Source organism: Vicugna pacos, chromosome 15 (genome assembly GCF_048564905.1).
Source record: "Vicugna pacos chromosome 15, VicPac4, whole genome shotgun sequence".
NCBI lineage: Eukaryota > Metazoa > Chordata > Mammalia > Artiodactyla > Camelidae > Vicugna > Vicugna pacos.
In genome coordinates, this window is record NC_133001.1 from 42,890,208 (window position 1) to 42,916,423 (window position 26,216).

General features: G+C 43.8%; 1 protein-coding gene across 2 annotated transcripts in view; it reads right to left on the reverse strand.

Annotated features, from left to right (window-relative positions):
• The window catches only part of MAPRE3 (microtubule associated protein RP/EB family member 3), a 46,568-nt gene extending 21,332 nt beyond the window's left edge, over positions 1-25,236 (reverse strand). For both annotated transcript variants that reach the window (XM_072938070.1, XM_072938067.1), the window contains exon 1: positions 25,070-25,236. The gene's annotated coding sequence lies outside the window, so the exon portion shown is untranslated. The remainder of the gene's footprint in view (positions 1-25,069) is intronic.
• Between the last annotated feature and the right edge of the window lie 980 nt (positions 25,237-26,216).

Sequence of the window (26,216 nt, forward strand, 5' to 3'; positions counted from 1 at the left end):
TTAGTAGGTTGGAGAAACTAAATCTGCAAGTATCCATGAAATGCCATATTAGAAGCGCATGTATTCGGAATCTAATCCTACCTCTCTCATTTTGGCCAAGTTGTCAAATCATTGTTTTTCTCATCCACGTCATCCCTTCCATTCTCACTGATATCATCCTTGTCCAAACTGTTACTTTGTGATTTGATGGCATTCCTGCTTCTAGTTTCCTTTAAAGTTTCTTACCCCTCATTGCAAGACAAACTTTCCAAAAACACTGCTTTCATCCTTCCCTCTACCCACCAAATCTCCAGTGGCCCTTTACCCATACAGATTCTATAAGATAGAAACCAAACTTCTTGGCCTGGTGTTCACAATCTTACTCCATTCCTCCCCCCATCATTCTTTTCTTTGGCTTCTCCATCCCTTGGACCCTCAGCTTCAGATTACTGTCCTCCTCCCGCCAGTCTTCCTAATATTGAATCCCTCCCAGCCCTCACTTGTACCTGAAAATGCCTTCTTCCTTTTAAGGGGAGGCTCATGTTACACCACTTCCACGACCAGTGGCTGATAGAATTAGGATCCTAAATTGCTGTGCCAGGCTAAATTATTCAAAAGAAATACATTTGAGGGTCTGCATTTGGATCATAAAAACCAAACTGGAAGGTAGAGATGCGGCAGAGGATGTAAGGATTTGCAACAGATATGTGCAAACTCCTAAGGATTTTGAACTGATGGGACTGTGAGGTTAGTTGCTTCTGTGATGGGACTGACCAAAGGGAACAGTGACAGAGGCTGGGGAAGAGGACCCCACTGACTGAAGCCGTCATGGTCTTGACCTTACTGTGCATTTTATTTATTCACTTACTCCTCACAACATGGTGAGGTATGGCTGGGATGAGGGTACCACTAGCTCCATTTTATGGGCTTCACATTCACCACTAGACTACCATTAAAGCAACCCCTGATTCTATGTCTTCCATTGCCTTCCAGCACACTCCCCATGACTGGCACCTGCCTGCCTCTCCAGCCTCACCTCCTGTCACCACTCCCCCTTCCCACTCTGCGTTCCTGCTTTAAGATACTGTACCAGGCTGAGTCAGCCTTCGGCATTTTTTGTTCATACTTTTCTTCTGTTGGAAATACCTTCCATTCCTTGTTACCAATCTTCACCTGGAAAATGCCAGTCTAATCTCAAGATTCATCTCAAGTGTCAGCTCCCCGATTCTCATCTCCTTGCACTGGGCTGAGTTAGGTTGGCCTTCTAGGTGTTTCTGTAATATACATGGGTGTACTTCTAACCCAGACAGTATTTACCATATCTTTTTCTCCCACTTCACTATGAACCTCTCAAGGGCTGAGATTAAGTCTTTGCACCCCTATTGTCTAGTATGGTGCCCAGTACATGGTAAGTTCTCAGATATTAGTAGAACTAAACTAAGGCTCAGAGAGCTTAAGTAACTTGCTTGAGATAACATAGATAGTAAGAACAGAACTGGTTTGAAACTAGACATCTGATTATAAAGTCCTTCTTCTAGGATGAAAAAGGTGATAATCTTGCTCCCATCTGGGCTGGTCAGACCACACCTGGAATACTGAATTCAGTTCTGGGAAGCAAACTTTCAGGATAACATTCATGAAGAGGAGCATGTCTGAAGAAGAGTGACTATGACAGTGAGTGTAGCAAATACACTCAAACCCAGGTCATACGAGGATCTGATGGAGAAACTCAAGGTTGAGCTTACAGATGGGAGAAAAATTAAGGCTGATCTAAGAATTATCTTTAATGACTTGAAGGGCTACCAAGGGGAGGGTAAGCATTAGGCTCCTCTGTGGCCACAAGGGGTATAATTGTGACCAAAGTGTTGGAAGTACATAAAAAAGATAGATATTGACCAACTGAAGAAAAACATTTCTAGCAGAGCTAAAGGCAGCATATCTATCCCAGAAGGGGTAGGGTCCCATCACAGCAAGTTTCGAAGCTGGATGACACTCTTTGGGGATGTCCCAGTGGGGTCAATAACCAGGTATTTTTCTGTTTCTCAGGTGAAGAGCTTAAAAAGGAAATATTGTAAGGGCTGGTCTCTGCTAGTTAAGGGAACTCCTGTCTCCTAATGTCTCATCTATTTCTTACGGCTGCCCAAGGACCCCAGAGACAGGAGCTCCACCTCTTGGACCTACCAGCTTCCAAGACCAAACACTCTGATAACAGAAGGAACAGACATGATGGACAGGCATGAATAGGCCAAGCAGACTTAAGATACAATATTCCCATCTGTTGTCTTCCCATTGTCTTTATGGCCCAAATAGGGAAGACTCAGCAATGTGTCCTGGAGAGAGCTTTTCCAACACACACACACACACACACACACACACACACACACACACACACACAGGGTCCTCTCTAGAATGAGGCTCAGGTATGTGGAAAAGCTTCCCAGGTGATTCTTATTTGTCCTCTAACTTGTATGAGAACCACTTTTTTCTCCTAATACTATCACTAACCCCATCATTCCTCCATGTATTTTTTCATTTATCTCTTTAGATCAGTACACACTCATAGATTACTTTATTCAATAGGCTGTAACACATTACTATCATTTATTCTGATGCTCAGATTGTCCCTGTTTTGGCCATTGGGAGCCCCTTTCAGCTGGCTCCTGAGTCTTTTTGACACATTCCCATCATTCTTGGAGAAATTCCTTACTTTCTGGTGTAAAAAGATGCTCCAGGCTCAACTTACACTTTTCCTGCCTCTGTCTTGGAACAAGCCATTTCTCTAAGGATTCCTGGTCCTCTTAAGAGAGAGTAAAAACCTCTTTTGAAGACTTAAGCATCATATTAATATTTATGATAAAAGAAGACTGAAGCAAAGTCAGGAAAAGAACAAGAAAGAGCCCCTTCTGTGATTATGACTAAGAGGCAGGGGTCATCAATTATGAGCCAAAGCTCCCCACCTTTTGTAAATAAAATTTTATTGGAGGACAACCACACTCACTCATTTACATATTGTCTATGGCTGCTTTCATATTAAAATAGCAGAACTGAATAGTTTTCACTGAGACTGTATGGCTTGTAAAGTGTGAAATACTTACTCTCTGGCCCTTACAGAAAATGTTTACTGATCCCTGCAAACAAGTATCTATATGTTATAGACAGGATTACCTATCATGAGGAATAGTGTGACTTGGAAATATTATAAATAAGACTAATCTATCTCCCCAGAGGTCACAAGGCAGCAAAATAAGCTACAAATTTAGAAAAACTGTCACATGTCATTATGCAGAATCTGGTTGTAAAGGTAATTATAAACAGAGTGGGTGGTTATTGTGGAATCCAGGAAAAAAGATGCCTAGAAAGTGAAACTGTGTTAGTGCAATTTTAACACTGTCCAAGGAGTGGCACTCAGTTTAGCTGATGTTGATATTTTGGTCACTAGTACAGTGTGTCTTCTGGTGGAAAGGGGAGAAGTAATCAACCTTGACCACAGTGTAGATGATACATCATTTCTTAACGTCTATTTGCTCTCATTTTGTGCTCACAGAGCAAGTGCTGATTATCTTTCTGATTTTCAAGGCACCACGTTAAAGGGAAGAACTATATACCTTGCTATATTAAATTTACTTTCTGGCACAAATGCACCTGAACAAAGAAATATGTTAGTTTTCTCAGGGCTCAGTGACTTAAGGAGAGCCGATTATTAAAGTATCTGACCTAAAGACCTGAGAGGCTAGATCCTGAACTGTGTCAGTTCTCTTAGAATATGGCACACAACAAAACAGTCAAAACAGCCAGATCGTCATAACACTTCCTTCAAAGCGGGCAGATGCTGAAATGTTGGACAGCTCCCACCTACAGAGATTAGGGCTCTAGCCACATTCTGGAAGCCTTCCTTAAAGTCAGTATTCTCAAAAAGTCTCTGTCTTGTAGGAGAAACCTGTCCCCTACTCAGGACAGTATGATTCCCAAGATGTCCATTTAGTTCTGGCTTTCCTGCCAAGCATGAACTTTTGGACCCAATCAGTGGCCAAGTCCAAGCTGGGCCTATGCTAGTAGGATAAAGGACCAGAACTGCCTTATTTCCTAAATCTAGCAAACATCAGAGTTGGTAGGGCTGAGAAGGAGGCCAAGTGCTCAGCAGCTGGCCCTCAACCTGCCATTTCACTGGGCAGGGAGTCACACCCATACACACCAAGTGACTGCAGCAGAGTGTATTAAAACTGCAACATGCATTCAGGGGCAGGGGCAGTGTCTTGTATTTGTATTCTAGTTTTTTTTTTTCATTTATAAATTTTTTTAACATTTTTTATTGATTTATAATCATTTTACAATGTTGTGTCAAATTCCAGTGTTCAGCACAATTTTTCAGTCATTCATGGACATATACACACTCATTGTCACATTTTTTTGTATTTGTATTCTTAATTCTAAAGCATGGCCCAAAGTAGGTGCTTAATATTTATTGAGTGACCTGTTTTCTCTCCCCTTCAAACAATCCATCCACAACTTCTAGAATAGGTTAGAATTTTTAAAAAAATCTGAGAACATTACTCATGAGAATGAATGTCCTGCTTCCCATAATATATGACTTTAAAATCACTTTTTTTCACAAAAAGTAATGCTGTAGCTTTTAGATGAAAATATATGAACATATTTCATTTATTTTTCTCTCTTAGTTATGGAAGTAGTAAGTTTCTGATTTCCCCAAATCATGAAATTAAACAATTATACACATCCGGCTTCTCATAGGAAGTTGGCACAAATGAAGGATGTGCATGGGTTGTGGTGGTAGTGAAGAACAGAAAATCAGTTCTCACATGTGTGGCCTAAGAAGGTGAAGGCGAAAAGTCTAGCATGACTTATGGCAATGAGTTATTTCAATAAGGGAAAGAGAGGAAGAATGCCCATTAATTTTAGTGAAACAGAGAACATAGACAGTTGTTACCTGTTTACATCTGGCCTAACTTAGAGTTTGAGAATCAGATCTGGAAAAGTAAGACTGGGAGTGGATGCCTAGAAGTTGCCAGGGACTTCCAGAGAGATGATTTAGACAATCTTATGACGGCAGAATTCTGGAGGGATAGAGATAGAAAGAAGACACTAGGGAAACTGTGTGAAAAATGAAGCCATTTCTTTTATTTCTTTAGGGCTCTACAAAGTGAGTGGAGAGTTTTATTCAGTTTTGAAAAAGAATAGGGGCTACTTTGGAGTAGGCATACATGGATCACAACTGTGGAGGAGTGACTTTTAATAAAGTGAATGGCAGTGACCCACAGACCGTTAGTAGTCAATTGCCATACCCGAAGTCCCTCTTCTCCTTAACATGACCATCAAGCTCTTTACTCTGTCATCAAGGTTGTAGGCAGTATTGGTTCAATCATCACTATCACTTCCTTCCTGCTACTGTCCTACTAGGACTAGACATGTGACTGATGGACAGGCTGTGCCTTTGTGGCAGACCTGACTGTCCAGGGGCTGATCAACCAAGCCTTCCCAGACTCTGTTTTAGATCCCTTAAATTCAGTAAGTACACACCATGCATCACAATGTGTCAGGGACCGTGCTGGGCACTGGTGACAGGCAGATAACCAGGACGAGGCCCCTGCCATCAAGGAGCTCACAGCTGAACCGAGACACAGCTGAGAGACAGAACAATAATATATACAAAGGCTATAACACCAGTCCATTCTTCCCCAGCAATTATTTGAGCAACTAATCTCTTGGTAATCATTTTGTTATTGAATTTGAAAAATTAGAAAAGTGGTACTGAAATCAAATAATATACATGCGTATAAAATAAAAAAGTAAAGTTTCTTGGTTTCAGGTATGTGTATTCTTCAGATCTTTTAATATAGATACTCAAACTACATACATACATACATATTTGTTTCATTGTTTAAAGAAAAACAGAATCAAAATATAAATATTCTGTGACTGTTTCTTTCCCTTTAAAATAACATGGTTATTTTTCTACACAGTGTATAGGGATTCACCTCATTCTCTGATGGTAGCATAGTCTTTTGTATCCAAAATAATTAATTTCTCTGAAAAGGTTAGGGAAAGTTTCAGGCAAAAGGTGATAGGTGATCTGGCCTTGAAAGAAGAGTTGGAGTTCATTTCATAGCAAGAAAAATCAAGAGATAATACTTGCGATGCAGGAAGGGAGTGGGTACAGTCTGAGCATGCGTAAGAGATGTGGAAACACACAGCCTCTTTGGGGACCATCAAAGTCTGGTGAGGACACGGTGTTTCTCAAACTGGGGTGTGCCTCAGAATCACCTTGGGATTTCTTAAAACTGCAGCTGCGTTGTCTCCTACGTTGAGATTCTGACTCAGTAGGTTGATGACTCCAAAGCGTCTGCTCTTAATCACTACACTAGGCTGCCTCTCCTTCTATGATAGTGTGTATTCATACCATCCTTCCTAAGACAAACAAGGCAACTGGAGGCCCAGAAAGTCCCCACAATTGCATTGTGGAAAATCCGGGCATCCTTAGATCTTGCTCTCACTTGGCCATTTCACTCTGTCTTCTAGCATCCTCTTCTATACCAACTTTTTGCTTTGTAGTTTTATATCATCTTTCATCTGAGCAGTTCAAAGTATTCCCAATGCTGACCTCATGATTGGGCAATGGGAACAGGTAATAACCTTATTTTATAGAAGGATAAATAGAGGCATCAGCCTCACTTTCTTACCAGAGTGAGTCAACACTGAAGCTGAGAACATAATTCAAGTCTGCCTTTCCTCCTGTTCATGTTATTATTGCCCTTTCCCCTGAATTACAGACCTTGGATCAGTTTTCTTATTAATCGAGGCAGCGTACAGAAAGCAACCTGCGTAGTGCCCCGGTCACACAGAGACAGGTCATTTTTCTCCTGGTAACAAAAAGCAGGGGCTGCCCAGGTGCTCGGAGCTTAGTGGGTGTTTCCTCATGTGCTTCAAAAGAGCCATCAGAAATCCCACATAGTCTTTTCTTCTTAGGGAGTTAAGAAAAACTTGAACAGGCCATCAAACCATGTAGAGGCAAAGACAGTTGCATCTTAAGGCTCTGTTTCTGTATCAATTTGGGAGACCAGGGTGCTGGTTATGGAAAAGCTGAGGTGGTGAAGTTGTGTGCCTGGCAAGAATGAACATGGGACCTCACCGCACAGAGTGGTGCTGAGCCAGAGCATAACTCTTCCCTAGGCCCAATGTGCTATGAAGGGAGGAGGAGAATCACTTTCCTGCTAAGGAGTGGCAAAGGTCACCTCTGGCTTTGGATGAAGCCCTTCAAGCAAAGATTGACCCCATGTATCTCAAGAAGGACAATTTCTAGAGCAGAGGTTCTTAAAATGCAGGGTGTGCAGGAATCACCTGACTGGTCTATTCTAATGCAGATTCCTGAGCCTGTCCCCCGAGTGGTCAGATGTGGGCTGGGGCTCAGGAGCCTGCATTCTTCACAGGCTTTCCTGGTGAGTCAGTAGCAGGACCACACTTGAGGCCGCCCTGCTCCAGAAATCACATGTGAAAACTTCCCGTTTACCAGCTCAGAGGCAGCACAGCTCCTGTCACTGTTAGTCAGTGGCCCGACCAGCATTAAGCCAAGTCACGGGAAAGCATGGTTTTTTTACACTGCAGTTTTCCCTCACCTCCAAAGGCTTCAGTCTTCTTTCTGGTTGGATTCCAGAATATTGTGATGGGGTAAAGCAATTTGAGGAACAAACATAAAGAAATATGCTGACTTCTTATATGGATGCTGACAAAAAAAATTCAATGAAGGGTCAGCTATTAATGACCACTTAGCTAATTGGTTTCTTCTGCCAACATTTAAAAAGCAGCTGAAAGTATGCGGTGTTCTTTCTTGATGATCATGTGATCACAAACTGAAAGAAAAAAAAAAGAGCTGAAGACTGAGACAGATATTACCTCACACTCTCACTAAATGCTGAGATGGTGAAATGTCCCTGTATTAAAAATGGTCCAGGAGGAGCCTCCCATTCCACTGAGTAAGGATGCTGGTCCCATGAAAGACACCAGTGCCACGTTACTGTGGCTGCTTCGACTAGTGGGCCAGGACACACTGTGTAACGATGGCCCTGGCAGTTAGACTTTGGCTTCCAGCAGGCCTGCCTGCCTAGGAGGTGAGTGTAGTGTTGTCTACAGAGAGGTGGCCCTAGGATGACGGATTCTTTTTTGTCCTCTACCTTGAGCCTTATGCTCTAAACTAGAGCATGTATCCAATAAACTGCTTCTTTTCAAAGTGAAATTCATTAACTGGAGTCTCAGGCCTTTGTGTTGTGAAGAGATGAGCTGAAGCTGAATTAAACCACTAATTATTTGGCAAGGTTCCAAAGCATTCACCATAACTTCTCATCGTGTTTCACATGCATGCAGGACACCTTTGTCTAATGCCTTGTCCTAGAAATGAGTTTGAGTGGTTAGGAACACAAACATTTCTGTCCTAAGAGACTCTTCTCTGATCCCTTTACTGGTTGTCAAATCCTCTTTTAAGATTCTCCAACTTTATATTCAACCATGAAAAACTTTTTCAAAATAGGCATGAGTGTTTTCTAGCAGATAATTTTAGTGTTGAGAATTAATTCTCTTCCCCCATTCTAACTCTACTTCTTTGAAGTCAGCATGCCTTTCATCTGTAAATATGAAAATAAACATTAATAATTAATGATTTCGCATCCTTTCCAAGTAGGAAGTTTTATTCACTTCTGAGGAAGAAACAATTATTTCCCAGAGTCAGAGAGACAGGCAGGAGCAGAATGGGAACTCTGCTTTTGATGGTCTTGATGTGGATTCAAACTGCCTCAAGTAATCCCATCTGCCTTCAAGAGTGACTATTCCTGGATGGCTCTCTCGAGTTCTGACCTCTAGATGGATATATGTTTCAAATGGTAGTTCTTCAGCTTCTCACTCTGCCTTCTGACCAACGACCCCCATAAACTACTTCCATCTTTTACGATGGGAGCCATAAGATCCCCCACATGCCCTGTACATTGACCTCCCCAAGCCATTACAATGAACTTGCCCATTGCCTCTAATCGCAGTACCACGTATACTTCCTGTGATGCACCCTTTGGCTCACCTCCAGGAGGCTGTGTCTCCACAGGGCAATAGCTTTGTGACTGATGGTTGTGTGAAATGCCCTTATGGACCCATTCAGCTAGTCTGCTTGATAAGCACCAAAGGTGAGTACTGATAAGATGCTCCCCCACCACACATCATCACCTCAAAAGCTTAAAGGGAGAACTTCACCTCGCCTAGCTCACATTCATGCCCCACCTTTTTTTTTTTTTTAATCATTGTCTGCCTAGAAGAACCTGTGTGGGTAATGCACCCCTCATTTACTACTTCTGCAAAAGAAATGTTTCTTTTGATATGGCCTTTCTCACTTCAGGGAGTAGCATCTAATCTGAATACCCAGGGACGTGGTAAATTCCTATCCACACCCTTTAGGGTTATACAGACTGTGGTAGCACCCCCACCCCAATGTCCTTGTCCTAATCCCTGGAACCTGTGAACGTGACCTTAAATGGCAAAGGGGGCTTTGCAGATGTAATTAAGGATTTTGTGATGGGAAGATTAGTCTGGATTATCCAGGTGGGCCTAAAATAATCACAAGGGTCTTTAGAAGACATGGTGATGGCAGGGCCACAAGTCAAGGAAAGCAGGCAGCCTCTAGAAGCTGGAAAAGACAAGGAGAGGATTTTCTCCTAGAGCCTCCAGAAGTAACACAGCCTTGTCAATACCTTAATTTTGGCCCACTATATTAGTTTCCCATGGCTGCTGTAGCAAATTATCACAAACTGGATAGCTAACAACAGAAGTTTATTCTCTCACTGTTCCGGAGGCCAGAAGTCCAAAATCAAGGTGTCAGCAGGGCTGCAATCCCTCTGAAGGTTCTAGGGGGAATCTGCTCTTTGCCTTTTCTAGTTCTCATGGCTGCAGGCATTCTTTGGCTTGTGACCACATCGCTCCAATCACTGCCTCTGCGGTCACACTGTCTCCTCCTCTCAAAACTCCCTCACCTCCCATTTATAAGGATACAAGTGATTGCATTTAGGGCCCACCCCCAAAATCCAGAGTAAGTACCTCCTTTTGGGATTCCTAATCACCCCTTTGATCATATAAAATAATATACACAAGTTCTGAGGGTCAGGAATTTTGGGGAGCCACCATTCAGCCCACTACACCCACTTCAGACCCCCAGAACTGTAAGATGATGGATTTATGTTATTCTAAGCAATTAAGTTCGTAGTAGTTTGTTACAGCACAGGAGGACACTAATACGCAGACTGACCTATCTCCCTCTCACTTGGACTCTAAGCTGAAGAGTCCCTCTTTGTTCCTCCACCCTGTGGAGGCTGCTGTGGGTTACACTGGTTGTTCTGTGACCTTGGCACTGGTCTAGGCCAGACCTGAGGTGGTGGAGTGGGCCTGTTGAGCCTACTTCTGCCATGTTACTTCTATGAGGATGGCTTCACCCACTCAGATCCACGCTGTCAGGACATGGAGAAACGAGGTGCACAGAAGAGAACCTAGAAACATCTCATGAGCTGGGAGGATGGCCCAGGTGGGTTTCTGACGGACTTTGAGGAATAGCCAACATTCTTCCCCAAGGGGAAAAAGGGTTTTAATAGCACATATCTTAACCTCTCTCAGGGCCAAAGCATCTCTATCTAGATGGTACTGAGCAGCTGATAACCAGGCTGGGGAAGGAAGAATTCAGGACCCAGGGATGTCCCTTCTACTCCTTTCCAAGTGGCTTAGGCAGTTCAGCCAGTGAATCTTGGGCATTTAGACACCTGTTGGTAAGTCTAGCTAAGGTGGAGTTTTATCCTGATTTTAAACAAGCCATTGGCCCTATGTTCCACCTTCTCAACTAGCACAGTGAAAGCGTCTCCTGGGGATGAATTCAAAACAAAGTTCCCTGACATGTTATTTCAGTGTCTTGGAAATAGTATTACTGGGGACAAAACCAGTAGCCCAGGGCCAACCTGTTGTCACAGGCTTCTCAGTTACTTCTCTTTGCTCACCTTCTGTCCTCAACAACCCACGTGCGGTACCTGAGAGGGCTTCCTAAAGAAGCCAATGTCTCTTTGGAGACATTGTTAGAAGGGATGGTCAATTCCAGAAAACCAAGCTGAAAGCAATGTATAAATTAAGATGTTTTAGCTAACAGCTCTGGGAGCTCTAAAACAACTAGTTATTATTCCCTCATCCATCCCTCCCAAAGAGGTCATCTGCTCCAGGCAGGAAGCAACATAATTTCCACGGAACAGCTAGATGCTGCCGGAACCATCTGAATTCAAATGATGAGCTCTGAGGATAAAGTGGCAAATCAGACCTTCTTAAATACTTGTGACAGAACCTGTGTTATTACTGGGTTGCCAGCGCCCTCAAGAGGGCCTCAGAGGCACAAGCCCTCTTGAGCTATGACTTTTAGCACATGCCAGGCCAGCTCTGGGCTGCAGCAGTGCCTGGCTGGGTCTCGCCACTGGAGCCTTCCAGGCCGTGGGAAGTCCTCTGGGCTACAATCAGAGGCTGGTTACCTCTGGGAGGGCACATGGTGTTCACTCTGCCTCTTGGCAGACTGGCTCGGTCCGGAAAGATATCTCAAGAAGCAGAGCAGTTTTCCGGAAGCGTTGGTGGGCAGGGTGGGGGGTGCTACAGGGGAAAAAGGAGTTCTGGGGTCTTCCCTGGGGACCTGGTGGGCTCCTAGGCCAAGGTCTAGTCACCCATACCCAGGAGAGTGGGAAGCGGGTCCTGGGGCGAGGTTATGCTAGGCGAGCCGACTTTGCCATTGTGTAAGCACAGGTTATGTGGTGGGTACCGTCTCTGAATGTCCTGTTTTCTCAATACAGAAGTTACCTATGCCCAAGTGAGGCTTTCCTGGGGGATGGGGTAGTGGTAGCAGTAGCCTCTTCTTCCCAGCTCCTTCTCAGGGGAGCTGGCTTGGCCGTCTTGGTTTCTGGTGCCACTCCCAAGGTGGTGACTGAGGGATCAAAGAACTGCTCTTTCTGGTACTCTCGTCCAGGAGGGACGAATATGAGGGCTTCCTCGTCTACTACCACAGTCACCCTCTACTCACTCCTAGGAACAGCCTCCTATAAGTAAGGCCTGACAGCAACAAAGTTCCCCTCAGAAATCCATTCGCTCAGCTAACATGTGTTGAGCCTCAACAGTCTCTAGGTCTTATACGGAGGAGTTGGTCAGTCTTGATCCTCGGCTCATGGAGCTTGTTATCTAGTGAATGGATAAGCACCAATAAAATCATACAAACAACTATGTAATTATATTCACATTAAGTGCTGCAGAAGAAACATACAGGACTAGAGTGTTTTGAAAGCAATGGCTTTCAACCTCTTCGTAAATGATATATTTTACTTTACAATCCAATATATATACAAACACACACACAGACATAGACAATAAAACAAAAGTTCATTAAATAACTCTTAGTCTCACTATGAGTGATGCACTTTGATATTTTCTGGTCTTTTCATTTAGAAAATGCTGGTTACAACCCAATAAATTGATCCCATAACCAAATTGATGTGGTCCCCAACCTGGAGTGGAGCTCGGGTGGAGGTCACAGAACCCTTTCCGGAAGGAATGACATTCAGGCCAAGACATGAGAGTTAGCCTCAAAAGGCGAGGAAAGAATGTTTCAGGCAGAGGGAACAGCATATGCAAAGATCCCTCAATTTACAGATAAAGGAAGAGATGTGTTTTGTTCAAGGTCACAATAACTCCAAACCCATGTCTCCTAACTCCAAGTTCAAGGTTCTTAGGTGTACTGCAGCCTATCAGTTGTACTCTTCTCTTCTTTTTACTAATTATGAGCCAAGGGCTAATTATTCAGACCTAGGCTGACAAGAGAAAAGAGAAAAGAACAAGGCAGGAGGCCATGTTGACAAAGAGCCCATTTAATCCTGCAAGCAAAACAAAGCACCTTAGCTTCTACCCTACCTGGCTTGAGGCCCGCACTGCAAGCTGTTTGTTCCTTCCTGGGAGGGACTGGCTGGGAGCCATACCCCTGCTTAGTCCCGGCTTTAGTGCAACACCATTTTACAAAATGTCTGGGCAACATTTAGACTCAGCTGAAGGCCCTGGAAATAATGCTGAGCACTGGTCCTGGCTTCTCCACATCCCTGTGTTGATGATACCTGATTTTCCACGTGTTTATACCTTGCTCTGTTTCTTGCTCGGCCTCAGTGACTACTGTGCACGGTTAGCTGTGTAAGTGGCTTCAGTTGTACAGTATGAAGGTAATGTAAATCTGGCAAGTGAAATACTGACCACAACCAAGGGTGTCAGTCAGGGTCAGGGTCAAAGTGAATGATCCAGGAGGACATGAGAAGGAGAGGGGTCAGAGGAGGCAAAGGCCTTAGGCCAAATTTCAAAACAGGCAAGAGAGAAACAAGGCTGCTATATACAGTTGCACAGTTTGTACACTGCACAAAGCTTCCAGGGAAGGGATGAGTGAGGCTGAAATGGAACCTACAGTCCACCCAAAAGCTGCATTCCTGGCAAGGGGCTATATCTGGCTGGAGGAAGAAACTTCAAGGACAGAGGCCAGAGAGGAATGGCTCAGGAGGGGACCTGGGCAGAGAGTCAGAAACAGCCAGGCCCACAAGACATTGAAAATATGACTACCAGGCCTAGGGAAGCTTGGCCTCCTCAGGTTTTAAACACTAAAACTTGGGTGGGTAGATAAGGGAGGGTGGCTGGGTGCCACCCTGTAGTGACAAACTATGACCACAGAAGCAGTGGCTGACAAGCAGAGACACCTCACGGTTCTCACACCTCATCAGGCTGGACTCTGACCCTCCTCCATCTTCATTTCTCCTTCCTCAACCTTAGAGCAATCCAGCCACACCCTGGAGGCACAGCTCTCTCTACTCCAGAGATTTTAATTTTTAGTTTAAGCATGTTTTAAAAAAACAAACAACATCCATAAAGGTAAATAACTTAAAAAACAGCCTCTTCCAAATTTTAAAATTAAAATCTTCCTGTCAATAACCTCCTTACTATTCATCCCTCATCTTCCAAACCTGCTTTCTGTTCTCATTGGACTGCGATTACTCTGCCCCCTCATTCCACTGACAACGAGTGCCTGTCTTAGATTTGCAGCACTTCCCTCCACCTCTGACCTTAGGGCAAGCTGCTTCACTGCCATCTCAAATTCTGCCTCCTTGGAAACCTTGCCCTGAGCGTACCAAGCCACCCCCATCCTGGTGCTCCCCCACTAACTGCTGCTTCTCCAGGCTACAGGACTTCAGAGACTTAGCCCGTTACATGGGAATTCATGGGTCTAAGTCAGCTCTCACTCCGGCACAACAAGACTTTCATTCATCTCTCAGACGCCCAAGCTCATTCCTTACAGTGGTTAATTCAGACCATCAAGACCTCACCCCCCACCTCAGCAAGTAGCCTTGGCTCTCTTTTACTAAGGAAAAGGTCTTTTCTGAGTAGGAACCCAGTCATCTCCGCTGGACTTCATCCTGCAAGTCAGGGGAGAAAGAGCCATACTATCTCCTCCTCCCAGTCTCAGAGGAAGGGCTCCCTTCCTTCCTTTGTAAAGTTACCCCTTCCCTGGTGTCCTCAAGATCATTCCTATTTGCTCTGCTTCTCTCTTGTATCTGGATCATTTCCTTCAAATAATTCCTTTTCCTTTCCACCATCAAACATGCTCAGATCCTCTTATTGTCAGAAATCATTCTAAGTCAATACCAAACTCTTACCTTGATGGTAAGCTGGTTGGATCACCATGAAAAACAATGTATAATAAGCATATTAGAAAATAACAACAGCATGGAAGTAATCTAAGTGTTTAGCAATGAATGACTGGATAAAGAAAATGTGCTGTATATACATACAATGGAATATTACTGAGCCATGAAAAAGAAGGGAATCCTGCCATTTACAACATGGATTGAACTTGAGGGCATTATGCTAAGTGAAATAAGTTGGACAGAGAAAGATAAATACCGTATTATCTTGCTTATATGTGGAATCTAAAAACAATGAACTCATAGATACAGAGAACAGATCGGTGGTTGCCAGGAGTGGGGGCAGAGGGGAACTGGGTGAAGGTAGCCAAAAGGTACAAGCTTCCAGTTATAACATAAATAAGTCCTGAGGAATATAATGTATAGCATGGTGACTATAGTTAATTATGCTGTATTATACATTTAAAAGTTGCTAAAAGAGCAGATCTTAAAAGTTCTCATCACAACAAAAACAATTTGTAACTATGTGTGGTGATGCATATAGACTTACTGTGGTGATCATTTTGCAGTATATACAAATGTTGAATCATGTTGTACACCTGAAACCAATATATTGTTATATGCCAATTATATCTCAATAAAAAAACTCAACATGGTTTGTACCCTTTGCCTCTGTAATTCTACTTTATAGCATATACCCTAAAGAAATAACCCACAAAAGAAAAAAAAGTAATTTGTACATTGATGTGCAGAGCAGAGACATTTGTACTCGCAAAATGTTGGAAATACCCCAGTTGTCCAATAATAGATAGACAGTTAAGCACATTTTGGCATAAATATAATGGAATACTACAGAAAGAATGGGATATTTGAAGTAACAAATATACAGATTATATTGATAGAGAAATTTGTAGATGAAGCACACTTTAACACACAAAAATTACATAAACAAATACACACTAACATTTAATATACATTTGCTGATAAAGAATCTAATTATAACAAAAAAACTTTGACCCTGCTGCTTCTTCTAGTTACTACTTTTCTCCCCTTCCCTGTTGCCTTCTCTGGGGACCAACCACTGCCTCTATTTCCTCTCTACCCAATTTCTCCCTTAACCCCACCCAACTGGGCTTCCTTTTTTGGTGTTTTACTGGACTGACACTCTTGTTCTGACTTTTTTCTGGATGAATCCTTAAGTCCAGTTAAACCAGCAGCACTGAAGCTCTCTTCCCTTGCCACTGAAGCCTCTCAACTTTCCCGCATCGCTTCATATTTTTCCTAACTATGGACAATTCGCCAAGCTTATCTCTTACAGCTCTGTTCTTTGTGCTCTGTACCCAAGACCTCTGTAGAGACCTCCCTTCAGGGAAGCCATCGCTCCTGTGCTGCTGACTCTCACACCCATAGCTCCATCCAGCTTCACCCTCAGCTTCTGGGCTTTTGTGATCGCTACACTTGGATGTCTCCAACTGTAACCCTTAGCTCTCCATGTCTAAAACAAAACTGACCTCCAAACTGTCTTTTCAACTTCCTAATTTCTGGTTAATATCACCAATGTTGTGCAAACTCTCACAGCCTCAATCTGGTAAGGGTGACCTGCTCGTGATCTTGGCCGGTCATTCCTTTGCTGATGCTGCACCTTGCCTCGCGGAAAGGCCTCTCTGGTGTCCTGTCTACTCGAAGCTTGCTCATCTTCAGGACACACTCAGGTTCTGCTTCCGTTGTGATGACTTTTCTGATTACTCCTGTTCACAATGATTATTCTCCTCTCAGAATCCTTTTTGAATTTAGGCTCTATAGCGCTAATGACTCACAATACACTCTTCTTTTCAGTTCTTTTGCCTGAACTCTCTTACTCATCTGTCCTCTGGTGGGCAGGACCCCACATTACCCTGCACACCCAGCTCCAATATGCCGCCCTCTCTGAAGCCTTCCCCAGCTCTTACAGGCTCAGGGTCATTCTTCCTCCTGGGTTACCAAAGTACCCCTTCCCATCACTGCTGGAGTTCCCAGCCTCTTGTGTTACAGCAACTTACATTATTTTGTGCCCAATTCTCTCACCAGAATGTTAGCTGAGTTCTTTAAGGGCAAAGACCATGTCTTATACAACAAAGTAAACAGATGCATCACTGACATCCAATGTTGTCATACACACTAATCATTCCACACATCCATCTTATCTTCCAAACCAGTCTTCAATCTCTATGGACAGGGGTTGAATCTCATTTCTTTTATAATGACTATGAATATAAGATAGAAAGGACTTGGAAAGTACTTGTTGAGAGTATACTTAGAATAAAGCCTTGAGAAGACAATATCCAAATTTATATGAATAACCTATAAACCTGGAAACTATACTTTCTGGGGAATACAAGTCTTATCAAGTCTCAAAACACTGTACCTTGCTATTTCAGGGCCAGTATAACACATCTCTGTACTTAGCAGTGGTCCTGTCACTTAAAGGTGTTAATAGGATGCCCAAATTGGGAGCTTTCAGCTGTGAACTCTACCCATCTAAAATCAGAACAGATCAGAGCCTAAATCAGAGTCCCTGATAAGTGGCAACAATCTGCAGAGACCAGAGTAGGGGTTGAGGGCTGTCTGCCAAGAGTTTCGTATTGCAGAAAAGTCTAGCTACGCAGTACATATACCACTGAAGATAAGCCTTCAGTGAAACACTCCTCATACGGGAAGGGATATTTAATTTCATCCAGTGGTCCAAGGCCCATCCCTTTCACATGGCACAACCCTCATTAGTTCAACTATGATCTTGCTGACTCAGAGCAGCTAAGATTTCATTTCTTACCAGTCAGGGAACACCATTTAAATTACAAGATGACCAGGACAACAACACCCTCAAGAGAAGATGAATGCTTCTCCCACAATTGCTCTTTCCAAGTGGTAGAGACTCTCCAGTGAGCCATACCCAAAGACCTGTTCACTAATCCCAGGCGGCAGGGAAGGCCTCCACCTCATCTGGGACAGGTGTTCGGGTAGTCAGTACCACCTGGAAGAAGAGGCAGATCCTGCTCAGAAAATATTTATCACAGTGCAGGCTGAGCTATGTGACAGGTCACATAGTTCCTCAACTCTACGGCCTGGACCCCCAGTGCTCAGAGTTGGGCAGATGCCACCACTGGTATTAGGGCAGGTATCAGTCCACTGGACTGGGCCATTGAGATCACATACAACGTGTGTGGGGATGGGGAAAATGAAGCGAGAGGACAGCTGCTGTGCTAGCCCCTCCCTTCACAGCCTGCAGCTCCAGCCCATCCCTGCAGAGGGCTTCCACCATCAGGTGGCCACCGGTGGGCACCCAACCTTCTCCACACCTGGAAGAAAAAGGGCTCCTGAGCTGATGGCTGAACAGAAAATGACCAAGGACAAAGGGAGGGAGGAGGCTGCAGCAGGTCTGGGCACAGTCTTTCAAAACAGATAGTTCAGATAGATACCACCAACACATGAGACAAAGCCTCAAATTAGGCTCTCAAGACACCAGAGAATCTGCAAAGACATGGGGAGAGTCCACCCAAAATGGAGCTCTGCAGTATATGGGGTTTTACTGAAACCTGACAAATTTAAGCAGTAAAAGCTAAGAGGCAAAGAAGACTATCTTAAGACATTTTCTTTTCATAATTTGTTTTTACATCTCATTTGAGTCAAGAGAAGTTACCTCATTTGGATGGATGGATTTGGGAGTTTCTAGGCTATGTTTTTAAGTCACACACCCACCCAATAATACTCCATCCGTGCTCTCTCTCAAGGAAGAAATGAAGTAGTATCTAAAGAAATGTCTATGAGAAGTGGGTATCTTTCATCATGATCGTAGTGAAACAAAATAATTAAAAAATTAAATACCTTGTGATTTTCTTAGAGACTGTGCTACAATGGAATCTATTCATCACTGGTTTAAAATTTTTGTGATAAAAGTTGTAGCTGCTTAATGCAGTAGTGTGGAAAACACTGAAAAGCACTAGAAAAAAAAAGGCAATCCCATTACTTAAAGATAATCACTTATGGTTTTTGGCATAAGTCCTTCTAGTATCTTTTCATATGTTTTAAAATAAAATTGGTATCATTCTTGTCATACTATTTTGCATCCTTTTTTCATTGATTGTATCAAATGTTTCTGACATCAATAAATATTCTTCTACAAGATTTTTAATGCCTGTGTAGTATTTTATCACAGTGAACCTGACCAATGCCTAACTGTTGTCACTTTTGGTTGTTTTAAACTGTTTGGTATTATTAAAAATGTTGTACTAATAAAAGTCATCATACAGGTTTTTTTTTATATACATCTCTGATTTTCTAGATATTCCTAGAACAGCAATTTCGAGTCTAAACATATGTTCTTTTTAAGGCTTTTGATAACATGTCATTAAAATTACTGGGCAGATTTGAAGCAATGCTTCTTGCTCATTTATTTTAAACATACCTTAAAAATGGTATATAACTCCTATATATAGGAAATAGTTTCGGAGAAAAAAACCATTTTACACGGAGTCAAAACACTTTAGATAGGCCAAATCTTTATTTACTTCAGGCAAATAATGTGTCCGGAGCTCAAAACACTGATGGTATGTTATGCCAGTTTAGCAAAGTTGGTAGAGCACAACGCTAGTGGGAACAAGATACTGGACTTAGGCCAGTATTGGCCAGTCAGCTCTACACAGAGGAAAAACCATCCTTGGCGACAGGATACCTCCCAAGCCCTGGCCAACTGTCACACAAATTTGTACCCTTGGCCAAAGGGAAGATTGGGTGATGGAATGTGGATTACTCAGCATAACCCATCCTACTCTTGGTTAAGCAAGTCAAAGCACGTGTCCAATGATAGGTGTGTCATCTTTCTATAATAAACAGGCCATCTGGCTAGGGAACACAACTGACCAGCTTATGAGAAAAAGTAAAGCTCAATAATACCTAATAATTTTGTCAGTTTATCAGTAATTCCTTAGAGAAGCAGTTAGTAAATCACTGTGTGAAAGATGTACTCTATCAGCCAGATCTGATCTAAAAATGCAGCTACCATAACAGAATGCGCCAGCATTTCAGCTGGGGTTCCTTTATACTTCAAGCCCTCTTGTTGTTAAGTAAGGGGCATGGATTTTTCATAAAGGTCATCAGATCAGATGCCATTTTTATCAACAGTTGAAAATTAAATTAGCTTATTAGAATAGCAATGATTACTTCAACTGTTTAAGAGAAGGGATTATTCCCAAGAAGGGAATGAAAAGACTAGGAAGAAGTGGTGAGGTAGGAGGTCAGGGAGTATCCTGGGCTGCCAGGGAAGCAGTCACCTTGGAGGGTCCTGTTCTCACCTACGAGCCTGGTTTGGTGCAAACTGTCTTGGCCAGTTCGAAGGAAGTAGTCTAACCCTATCTGTCCCAGGCACTGGCGGCACCAATTAAAGGCAACTGCTTCTTGTGTATCAAAATGTACTTACTGAAAAACAACCACTACCAACTCTACTGGTCTTCGTTAACTTACAAAAGCTTACATGCTTCTTATAACAACTCACATGGAGAAGTATATAAAGGAGAAGTCCCCTTTGAGTCTCCTTTTCACTCCTTCACATTCAAATTCTACTCCCCAGAGGTAAGAACTATTGTGTTTACCTTTCTGTCTTTAGATGCCTATATATGAGTATTTTTGAAATTATATTGTTTGCTTTTAAATTTTATATTATTTAAATATACATTTTTTAAAATTTGCATTCTTGTTTTATTGAAGTATAGATAGTTTACAATGTTATATCAATTTCTGGTGTACAGCATAATGTTTCAGTCATACATATACGTACAAATATTCGTTTTCATTATATATGAGTATTTTATTCTCAAGTGAAATTTTTATAGAAATTTAAGTTCATTTGTATTCCACCTGAATGGCTTGCTCTGGCTCCCTAATTACTTGGTAGTCTCTGCCTTGACCCCATCTGGAACTGTTGCCACCCCAAATGACCTCCCTTTGCCTCTCCTTACCAATGAGGAGGTTTCCCTCCCAAGACGGATAGCTCCTCTCCCGGGCCCTCCAGGTCTCCAAGATGTAGACCTGATCCAAGCAGCCACTGATTAAAGCTGCACCTCTAATAGTTGAGGCAGTGAATGAAGGCCATTGTGAGCTTTACTCAGGAGGGAGAGCTCAGCAGCTTTTCCATTTCAAATTAAGATCACTCCCCAGACCAGCCTCCCCAACAGAGGACTAACCGCCCCCATGACACACAAAAACACACCAAGTCTGTGCTCTCCTAGTCAACTGCTCCTGCCCTGCCAGCCTTTCAGATAACCAGGTCAGCTGAATACATGCAGACAAAGGGGCAGTTCATATACTCCTATTTTGGCAGTTGAAATAACACTGCAAGTGCCAGGTCTTCACAGGATAAATCTCTCTGTGCGTGTCAAACACACTGAGAGGGCTGCTGGGAGACGGGGGTTGCTGAATTGAGGGGCCAAGACGGACTTGGGTCATCATGAAATTTTGAAAGCATTATTTTTTATTTTATACTTTAGTAATACAGATTAATGATTGCTATCTCTTATTAAGCAGGTACTCTACACACTTCCTTTCATTTAATCCTCACAACCACCCTGTAAAACAGATGGTTATTGGCTGAGGCTTGCAGGTGAGAAAACTGTCACTCAGGTTCCACAACATGGCCAGGAAGTGGCAGGACTGGGATTTGAACTCAGGTTTGTCTGCTCACAGGGGCCAGACCGCCTCCCTTTCTCTCCCTTCCTGGAACTACAGAAGGTTACATTCTGGGAGCTGGAAGATAATCTAGTTTGCTCCTCCTTTGGCCTCCTTTCAGCCCCCTCCACCTTGCTTCCTGGAATACAGTGGTAGCCTCATGGATAAGAAGTTGAGAAGACTTCAAACACTCACCTTCACATTTGCCTTATGTTAGATGATGCAAATTTAAGAAAGGAAAAACTTCCTGAAGTTGTAATGTGTGAGGAAAAACTATTATTTTTAACGTGGCAAGAATAAATATTTAATTAGACAGTGTGACACTAAATTTCACCTGGCTTTGCAACATCATAGACAATAAAACCAGCCCTTGTCTACAGGGCTAATTACAGACTACCAAATTATTTTTATTAAAACCCTCTGGAATATTAAACACGAGGAATGAAGCAACGTGGTATTGCAGAATAGCCCTAGACTGGCAATCTGGGTTCTAATCCTGACTCAGCCACTAATAACTACCAACATTAATTTGCATGGTGTACACAGTTTACAGAATGTTTTCACATACTTTCTACATTAGTTGTGTGACCTCAGGCAAGTCACTTAGTTTTTGCTCTGGTTCCATAATTGTACTTACTGAAAGTACAAGTCTCTTGGTGTCTCATGTTAAAATCTGGAAATGAGAACAATGAACCCTCTGAAGTCCTGTCCATTTCTAACATCCTATGGGGGGAGGACATGTGTCTTAGGATCTTTACAAATGTGTCTGTAAACAAATCAGATGCATTCTGGTTCAGAAAAAATATATTATCTGTTCAGCTTCTGAAAGATGTTACTTGGCTAAATTCAGGTATAGCTTACAAGATGTTTGCAGCCAGCTAGTTGGCTCAGCTTCTGGAGAGTACCATATGAAGGCTTGGGGTTGGATTCCCACATAGTCAACTGCTCCTCTGTTCAATAGCCAACTGCTATGCCTACCTCCAGGAAATCATCTTACATACATAACCCCTAAAGTAGGCTGGCTTAGGGAAAGGACTTAAGGAAATCTATCCACACAATATGTGAAGGTCTCAGAACCATCATATACTCAGGAACATTATAAATATCGTTCTCATAAACAGCAAGGTCCTACTGTGTAACAGGGAAATATATTCAATATCTTGTAATAACCTATAATGATAAAGAATATGAAAAAGAATATATATATATATATGTATAACTGAATCAATATGCTATACACCAGAAACTAACACAACATTGTAAATCAACTACACTTCAAAAAAAAATATACCATTCTCAGTTCTAAGACACACAAATCCCTCCTCCAAGTCTTGCCACTTCCTGGCTATTAGGATGCACTGTTCCTGAAATTAGGATGCACTTCAGAGTCAACATATATATATATATTTTTTTTTTGATCTGGTAGTGTTAAATGATTTTATCTAAAAGCTGCTGGTAAGTTGCTTGTGTGTCTTAGAATCAAGGAACTATAGTGCTACAAAACTACAACATAGATTGCATAGATTTAGGTTTAATTTGGTTCAAATCATGTCCCTCTCCCTGATTTAACAATTACACTCAGTAACTACTGGATAGGCAATGTATACAACACAGGTATTAGTCCTGTTTCTCAATAGCAGCAGTTTAAAAGGCATTCCATCATTATCTCATAAAATACTGGTATGGATTTCAAAGGCAAATTAATCCATATAAAAACCACTGTGATGCTCTGAAAATGTCCTATCCCACAGCAAACTGGAAAGGGAACATTTTACTCACACCCTCCTGATCTATCTAGCCTTGACACGTTTTCTTGCTTCTTAATTCACAACCCTCCACCCCAGTAATATCGCTGATTCCCAAAATACACTCAACCCAGGAGGAGCAGCTCTCCAGCACAGCTGTCTGCTCCTGCCCTGCTCGGGTATTTCGGTGAGCTATGCGACACAGAGAGGACCACACAGAAGGAATGTAACTCCCAGGCCCCACAGTTCCCATCGCCCCACAGGCAGGTGCATCCCGCCAAACCCCAGACTGGCATTCGAAACAGAAGAAACTGCACTGCTGCATGGGGGCTGTAGTTTTCCTGAACTTCATCTCTATGTTTAAAACTAGGGCGACAGCCGTCTTTGCTACTGTAAACTAATCTGATGGGCATGGGGGTGGGGAGTGGCTCTGAAGAGGCTGCCAATAGGCCATGATTGAGCAAAGTCAAGGAGCAAAATCGTTATTTCTCACTGTTTGCAAGCCAGAACCAAACCATCTACTCCTTTTGCAGCCTGAAGTAAAAAAGCCAAAGCCTCTTCTACAGTTTAACTGGCTGATATTTATGCATATTTTCTAATTGTACACTGAAATCTGGAAGTCAAAAAAAAAAAGTATCAAAGGAAGTTGGCAACGAGGTACACACACAGTAGTTAGGAGCCCTCGAGTTGAGGCATGTTTAAGAGACAGCTTCTGGCTGGGGGCACCAACTCTGACTTCAGCTCCATTTCTTCTAGAAAAAGACAATAGTTTGGGGACCTCCTCTATTCCAGGCAATGCAAGATGGGCAGGTGGATGGGTAGCAAACGTAATCTAGGAAGTTGTTCAAATATGCTAGAACCCTTATCAGGTGACAGTTCCCACAAAGACTCAGCTGCAGGAGGCAGGGGTACAAGCCTCAGACCCACATCATAGAGAAATCTCAGTTTTTCTCTGCTCTGCACATGCTACCTTAAAACTATTACCCAATTGGTTACCACATGGAATTTACAGGTATCAGAGGTCAAGTCCTGCCACAACCCCTCAACATACAAACAGTAAGCACTTGCTATGGATATCAGGCCTGTTTCCAAACCTCACATTATACCAGGATTGTACTGCGAAGGGGGTGGGGAGAGCATTTTAAAGAGTACTGCAAGATGCTTATTCACAACAACACACCGGAAGCGCAGGAACTTCGGCTCCCACACGCAACCTTCCCCCTCTTCCCTCCACTGCCTCTAGTCCCTCTCCACAGCACCCTCCACGGCAGGAGCTCAGCCCACTACAAGGCCACCGTGCACTAGCGGGTGTTCACTAAACAGTAGCTGATCATGATGAGGCTGAATGCTTCCCAGCGAATCTATTCGGAAAGCCCCACAAGCTCTAAGCTGCCAGTTAGAACTGTCCAGACCTGCTTCCCTACACCAGCCAGGGCAGGAGCGTGCGGGTCGGAAACCTGAGGCCCCAGGGTCTGAGCAGGCAGAACGTCCCCCCTCCCCCAAGTCTCCCCTCGCTCTCTTCCCTTGCCACTCTTTTTCTGGCATATCACTGGAGAGGCCGAAGATGTCAGGCCCAAGAGGAGTAAGGAGAAGGGACAAGGGCGAACGGAGGCAGTTTCGAGGGGAAAATCTGTCTAGGGTGGAGGTGCGGTAGCGCCGCATCTAGTGGGGAAGGACCCCCAAGGTGGGTCTGGAGGGAGAGAAGGGGAGGGGGAGTGGCTCGGGGAGGCCTGACGGCTGAGGCCGCAGGGAGCCCGTGAGAGCGGGATAGAGGGAGGGAGGCGGGCGGGAATGAGACGCGGTTGGGGGGTGGGGGCGCGGGTGGGGAGGCGAGGGGGGCAGCCCGGTTCCCCTCCCCCAGCCCGGGCCCGGGCCTCCCGCTGACTCAGCCCCACGGCGTCGGTCGCCTCGGCCCGGACTCACAGTGCGCGAGGTGGCTCCGGCGGAGGCGGCAGGGGAGGGGACAGGCGGCGGGGGCGCTGCGGCTGAGGCTGCGGCTCCGGCCGGCGGCTCCGGGGCGGAGGGTCCTAGCAGAGGCCGCCGCGGTCTCCGGCTTCAACGCACAGAGACTGCGGGGGAAGAGAGCACTGCGCAGGCGCGATGCGGCCACCGCTGTCAGTCCGAGCGGGGCGGGGCCAGGGCACCCGCCGTCTCCAAGGCAACTGGGCGGCGAGGGAAGGACAGCCTCTACCTCCACCTTGTCTTAGCAACGGCGGCGGGAGGTGGGAGGCGACGAGAACAGTCCCTCTAAGTTGCCATAGCAACGAGGAGACGAGACAGCCTCATAAATTTACGGCGGTACCGAGGGAACGCTCTTACCTTGTCACCATGGCAACTGGGAACAGCCCCTTCCTTTTCCCTTAGCAACAGGGTAACATTTCCTCCTCCCTAACTGATCACATAAGGAACAACCATTTACACTTGATTCAATAGTAGCCAGATGACGGGTTCTTATCTGTCTCACCGCTACTGCAAAGGAGAAAGAGAGTATTTCTTTCCTTTCAGCAGCACGAGAGAGCTAAGGCTGGGTTTTCTCTCCTCTCTTGGTTTATGGCTTTCAATGGCAGCCTATTACTCTAATCCCCAAATTCAATTTTTCTCTACCTGTGTTAAACATTCCTTTTTGTCTCCTACCAGAAAGTCTATACCTTTACCCCTAAATCGAGCTACAAAATCGTCTATACACATATCACAAGTTTTTATCCACCTTATTTTCCCTCCTAATGCATTTATAATCAATTCCTGTTTCTTCATCTTGCCCACTTAGCCAGTTTAAATTCTCCCCCCTCATAACTAGCTCCCTCCTTGATGTGGTTATTGATGTTCGCGAATTCCTGATTCCAAGTCTGCTTTCACAGATCTCCCCAGTTCTCCTAGATCCCTCTTCTTGTCCACACCTACTGTCCCTGTCCTCCAGTGCTCTGCCCAGGGTTCCACTATGCTCACCCCACTGTGATTCCATCAGCTTCGTTCTCTTTGTACAAATTATTTCTGGGTCTCCCTCCCTCAGCCCTGACTACCATGGATAGCTTAAGGTTACCTCTGTACCCATCTTGTACATACCTTCTTT